Here is a 5873-nt window from a genome sequence, read left to right on the forward strand (position 1 = left end):
GTGTGTGTGTGTGTGCTTGTGTGAGTAACTGTGTGTCTTCCAGAGGCACAAACACATCTCCAGAGGGCAAAGCTCCATCAATCACAAACATTACTATACTGTGTGTGTGTGTGTGTGTGTGTGTGTGTGTGTGTGTGTGTGTCTCTCTCAAGACTGTGTGTATATGTGTGTGTGTATGTGTGTGTGTCTCTCTCTCTCTCTCAAGGGTGTGTGTATATGTGTGTGTCTCTGTCTCTCTGTCTCTTTCTCTCTCTAAAGGGCACAGGGCACAAACTGACTCTGTGTGTGTGTGTCTGTGTCTGTGTGTCTTACCTTGCTTTTGCAGTCTTTGCTAATCAAGCCGCTGTTATGCAGCAAACCTGGACCATAGAAGAAATGTAATTGTAATTTAGGGCTGCAGCTATCGATTCTTTTTGTAATCGATTAATCTAGCACTTTATCGATCGATTAATCGGATACATTTTTTTTTTGCATTTTTTATTCTAAGCCCATTTATTGCAATTTACCCATTTAGTGTTTTTAAGTGCCAGTGCCATCAATTAAATAATGTTCAAAATGCTCTCTGTAAAATTGCAGCCTCTTGTGCATGACTTAGCTGGGTGAACAAAGCTGTCCATACTATGTTGTTAAGTAATGGGAGGGAGAAGAGGGAAAGCAATTTAATGTATTAATATGCACAACAAGTTTCATGCTGTAATCTAGACCTGACATCAACATAAATATCTGTTTTATGTAGATTTCTACACCTACAGCATTTGCCATTAGGCTACTAACAAATAATTTTACCATTAGGCTACTAAAAATAGCCTACCATTAGGCTACTAACAAATAATTTTACCATTAGGCTACTAAACTATAATTTCTGGGGTGAGCCTATTTGCTATGGTAACCTAGCAACCTGTGTGTGTGTGTGTGTGTGCACACGTGTGGTGTGTGAGGAAAGATGAGGGTGCATGCATGTGTGTGAGGGGTTCTTTTTTAGGCATACTGTCTTGCAATTGAACGTGAATAAGTTTACTTACTTAAAAACATCAAAGCTAAACAAGCTATCACGACATCGCTACAAATACAGTATGTGATTAAAATCAGCCAACATCAATGTAGGCTATAGGCTACGTAGATAGATGATAGATAGGCTAGATAGATTGATACATGGCCTAGCCTACTTTATTGACGCTTGGTGAAACAGCATGGAGTGGATATTTAGGTTCAGATGCTTGTTCTTTTCCTTTTTGAGTATGTAATGATCCCAAAACTTTACTTGAAAACTTTAGACATTCTCTGCCATTTATGGATATCTTGACTCCGCCATCGCGCCAGCTAAATTCAGAATGTATCACGATTCACGCGCTAGTGGTGTGCTTCCTGAACAACGGTCCGTGTGGAACAATCAGATCCCTGCGCGTATAGTGCGCGTCATAGGAATTTACCGAGGCTTCGAGGCAGGGTTTTTGCCTTGAGTAATTTTTGTAATAGAGTTATTCGAGTAACTCGATGAATCGTTTCAACCCTATTGTAATTCCATCATAACATAACACATCTGACAATGACTATTTTTAAAAATATTCCAAACACTCCTGACATTTCAATTGTAAATGAGGCTATGAAATCTGTATTTATCGTTGAGGTGGGCTGCTGCTACTATTCCAAACTATTGCTATATGTATGTGTGTGTGTGTGTGTGTTTAGAGAAGAGTGTGTGTGTGTGTGTTTAGAGAAGAGTGTGTGTGTGTTTAGAGAAGAGTGTGTGTGTTTAGAGAAGAGTGTGTGAGTTTAGAGAAGAGTGTGTGTGTTTAGAGAAGTGTGTGTGTTTAGAGAAGAGTGTGTGTGTGTTTAGAGAAGTGTGTGTGTTTAGAGAAGAGTGTGTGTTTAGAGAAGAGTGTGTGTGTGTTTAGAGAAGTGTGTGTTTAGAGAAGAGTGTGTGTGTGTTTAGAGAAGAGTGTGTGTGTGTGTGTGTGTGTGTCTGTGTGTTTTAGAGTGTGTGTGTGTGTGTGTGTGTGTGTTTTAGAGAAGAGTGTGCGTGTGTGTGTGTGTGTGTTTAGAGAAGTGTGTGTGTTTAAAGTGTGTGTGTGTGTGTGTGTGTGTTTAGAGAAGAGTGTGTGTTTAGAGAAGAGTGTGTGTGTTTAGATAAGAGTATGTGTGTGTGTGTGTGTGTGTGTTTAGAGAAGAGTGTGTGTGTGTGTGTGTGTGTGTTTAGAGAAGAGTGTGTGTGTGTGTTTAGAGAAGAGTGTGTGTGTGTGTTTAGAGAAGAGTGTGTGTGTTTAGAGAAGAGTGTGTGTGTGTTTAGAGAAAGTGTGTGTGTGTGTTTAGAGAAGTGTGTGTGTTTAGAGAAGTGTGTGTGTGTGTGTTTAGAGAAGAGTGTGTGTGTTTAGAGTGTGTGTGTGTGTGTTTAGAGAAGAGTGTGTGTGTGTGTGTGTGTGTGTGTGTCTGTGTGTTTAGAGAAGAGTGTGTGTGTGTGTGTGTGTGTGTTTAGAGTGTGTGTGTGTGTGTGTGTGTGTGTGTGTGTGTTTAGAGTGTGTGTGTTTAAAAAGTGTGTGTGTGTGTGTGTGTGTGTGTTTAGAGAAGAGTGTGTGTTTAGAGAAGAGTGTGTGTGTTTAGATAAGAGTATGTGTGTGTGTGTGTGTGTGTTTAGAGAAGAGTGTGTGTGTGTGTGTTTAGAGAAGTGTGTGTGTGTGTGTGTGTTTAGAGAAGAGTGTGTGTGTGTTTAGAGAAGAGTGTGTGTTTAGAGAAGAGTGTGTGTGTGTTTTAGAGAAGAGTGTGTGTGTGTGTAGAGAAGAGTGTGTGTGTGTTTAGAGAAGAGTGTGTGTGTGTGTTTAGAGAAGAGTGTGTGTGTGTGTTTAGAGAAGTGTGTGTTTAGAGAAGAGTGTGTGTGTTTAGAGAAGAGTGTGTGTGTGTTTAGAGAAGAGTGTGTGTGTGTTTAGAGAAGTGTGTGTGTTTAGAGAAGAGTGTGTGTGTGTGTGTTTAGAGAAGTGTGTGTGTTTAGAGAAGAGTGTGTGAGAGTTTAGAGAAGTGTGTGTGTTTAGAGAAGAGCGTGTGTGTGTGTTTAGAGAAGTGTGTGTTTAGAGAAGAGTGTGTGTGTTTGAACATGAAATAGATTGTTTACAAGTTATGGTAATGTTATTCTGGCGTGAACATTGCGCTTTCATCACGTTAGCACCCTATGATTACAGCACGTTATGTCTCGTCAAAATGATTACAGCTCGTTATGTCTCGTCAAAATTAATTGATGAAGGAAGGTTCGCTTTATCCCAGAGAACCTTACTCATTTCACTTAGGCTAGACTAAAACAGAAGAGAAGAACTTGGCACTAACCATGTAGTCGTGTTTTCTATAGCATATTCGTTAACCTGCCGTTCTTTGAACAAAAATGTTGGGATATGTCTGCAAGGTTTTTAGCCAAGTTCCATGCGTAGCCTACTGCTTTTAAATGACTTTGAAACATATTTCACAAATGGGCCTCTGTGTACCTGATGGCTTGCCTTCACTATTCGCGATGTATCCGAAATAGTTGCAGATTTCACTTCACCTTTTGTTTTATCCACAAGGCCGAAGACGGTCGGCAAAGAACTACTGTATGTTGATGTTGGCTGCGCACTCACTCACTCAGAGCTGCCTGCTTGACACGCCCACTTGCCTAGATGCATGCAAGGAGCAATGAGAGCAGCAGTTCACGCAGACACAGAACGTTAATTTTAATAAAGTATCGATTCTAAAAACGTCGGAAATCGTATCGTTTTTTGCGTGAAGGCATCGTGATACCTTTTTAGTATCGATACACCGTGCAACACTAGCAGAGACGAATGTTGTATGTCCAAGCAAACATGTTAGTCCGGAAATTCCATCACTGTTCTGAGGATGTGAAAGTGAGCTTGTTCCGTGCATACTGCACCCCTATGTATGCAGCCCCATTATGGGTACAGGAGACAGGAGACAGGAGACCCTGCGCAAACTTCAGGTGGCATATAATGACTGCCTGAGGATACTGCTGAAAAAGCCCAGGAGTAGCAGTGCAGCTCTTTTGTGACTCAGGGCTAAGCACTCTACGGGCTCTCTTGAGGAACCTAATGTTTAAGTTCATGTCCCGACTTGATGACTCTCAAAACTGTATTATAATGATGCTCACAAGCCCCAGGTGCAGCTCGCTCAGATATCAATCATATTTATGGAAACATTGGTATGGGTGCCTGTTAAGACTCTCATGAATCAGAGTATGTTTGTATGTGTTTATTTATCTATTCCTTGTTGTTGTTGCTGTTGTTGTTGTTGTATGTCTTGCTGTTGGGCCTAGAGCCTGTAATAAAGTTTATATATCCAAAATGCATTTTCCTTGACAGCAGTCTGTTATACTTAGCAGCGGTCTGTTATCGAGAAATATCAGACCACCGAATGTTGGGAAGGCCCATTCTAGTGAATGGAGCATTCTTCAGCATTATTACACGGCTCTTCATAATGCTGCAGAATGCTCCATTCACTTCAATGGGCCTTCCCAACGTCTAGGAAAATGGGCTTTGTGCTTCTATTTCACGTCTTTCATATCAATATTTTATGTAATTGTCTTTTTTTTGTGTTTAGTTGTGCTTTCTGTTGGCCAAACACCTCATTTGGTTGACATTTCTCTTGCCGAAATGGATATTGTGTTGTTAGAAAGATTACTGCTGATTCTCCTGGCTTTTTTTACTTTTGTTATGCCTGGTCACCATGCCAACGGGAATATTGTTTACCTTCGCGACCACCTGATTGCACTCTCTAAACCCATACTACTGCCTGGAGCAATATCCCCAATCGCCGGCGAGTTAAAGAGGAGACGAAGAGGATGCAGGGCTGGGGTCACACGGAGAGCGAGGAGGAGAACATTTAAACCTTTTCTTCCCTCGATCGTCATGGGAAATGTCAGGTCCCTTGCGAACAAGATGGACGAGCTTGGAGTGCTGACGAGGACACAGCGGTAGTATCGTGAATGCAGTGTTATGTGTTTCACCGAGACATGGCTGCAGGAACTTATTCCGGACTCAAACGTCACTGTTTCAGGCTTTCACATTGTACGGACAGAGATCACAGACAGAGCGGTAAGAAGAAAGGAGGGGGGCTTGCTGTGTACATCAACAACAGATGGTGTAACCCTGGACAGGAGAGATTCTGTAGCCCGAGATCGAGCTGTTAGCCGTGAGTTTGCGTTCTTATTATCTACCGAGGGAGTTCATGTGTGCCATCGTTACGACTGTATACACCTCCCCCTTAGTCTGACGCTGAGACAGCATGTGACGTCATCACCTCAGTTACTGCTCGACTTCAAACTCAGTACTCAAGTGCCTTTATAGCAATCTCTGGAGATTTTAATCATGCTTCTCTCTCTGCAACACTACCAACTTTTCAGCAATATGTTAACTGCCATACTAGAGAGAATAAAACACTGGACTTGCTTTATTCAAACACTAAGGGTGCCTACAGCTCCACTGCCCTTCCTCCACTGGGTAGATCTGACCATAGCCTGGTTTATCTTATCTAACATATAAACCTGTTGTTAAGAAACAGCCTGTGTTCACACGGACTGTTAGGGAGTGGTCTCAGGAAGTGACTGAAACACTTCAAGGGTGTTTTGAGGCTACAGATTGGGATGTACTCTGTGAGCATGTGAGCAACATCAATTCCATGACTGATTGCATAACTGAGTACATCAATTTCTGTGTGGATAACATTGTGCCTACCAGGACAGTGCAGTGCTTCCCTAACAACAAGCCATGGATAACCAGGGACCTAAAGGAGGTGCTTAACAGAAAGAGGGCCTTTAGGGATGGGAACAGAGAGCTACTGAGGAGTGTGCAGAAGGAACTGAAAGAAAGCTGAGGAAGAGCAAAGAGGCATACAAGAGAGGA

General features: G+C 42.1%; 1 protein-coding gene across 1 annotated transcript in view; it reads right to left on the bottom strand.

Annotated features, from left to right (window-relative positions):
* LOC125295872 (cytosolic 5'-nucleotidase 3-like) overlaps positions 1 to 5873 on the bottom strand; it is a 38911-nt gene that overhangs the window by 6098 nt on the left and 26940 nt on the right. The gene's annotated exons all lie outside the window — the stretch shown is intronic.

Source organism: Alosa alosa, chromosome 6, assembly GCF_017589495.1.
Source record: "Alosa alosa isolate M-15738 ecotype Scorff River chromosome 6, AALO_Geno_1.1, whole genome shotgun sequence".
Classification (NCBI taxonomy): domain Eukaryota; kingdom Metazoa; phylum Chordata; class Actinopteri; order Clupeiformes; family Clupeidae; genus Alosa; species Alosa alosa.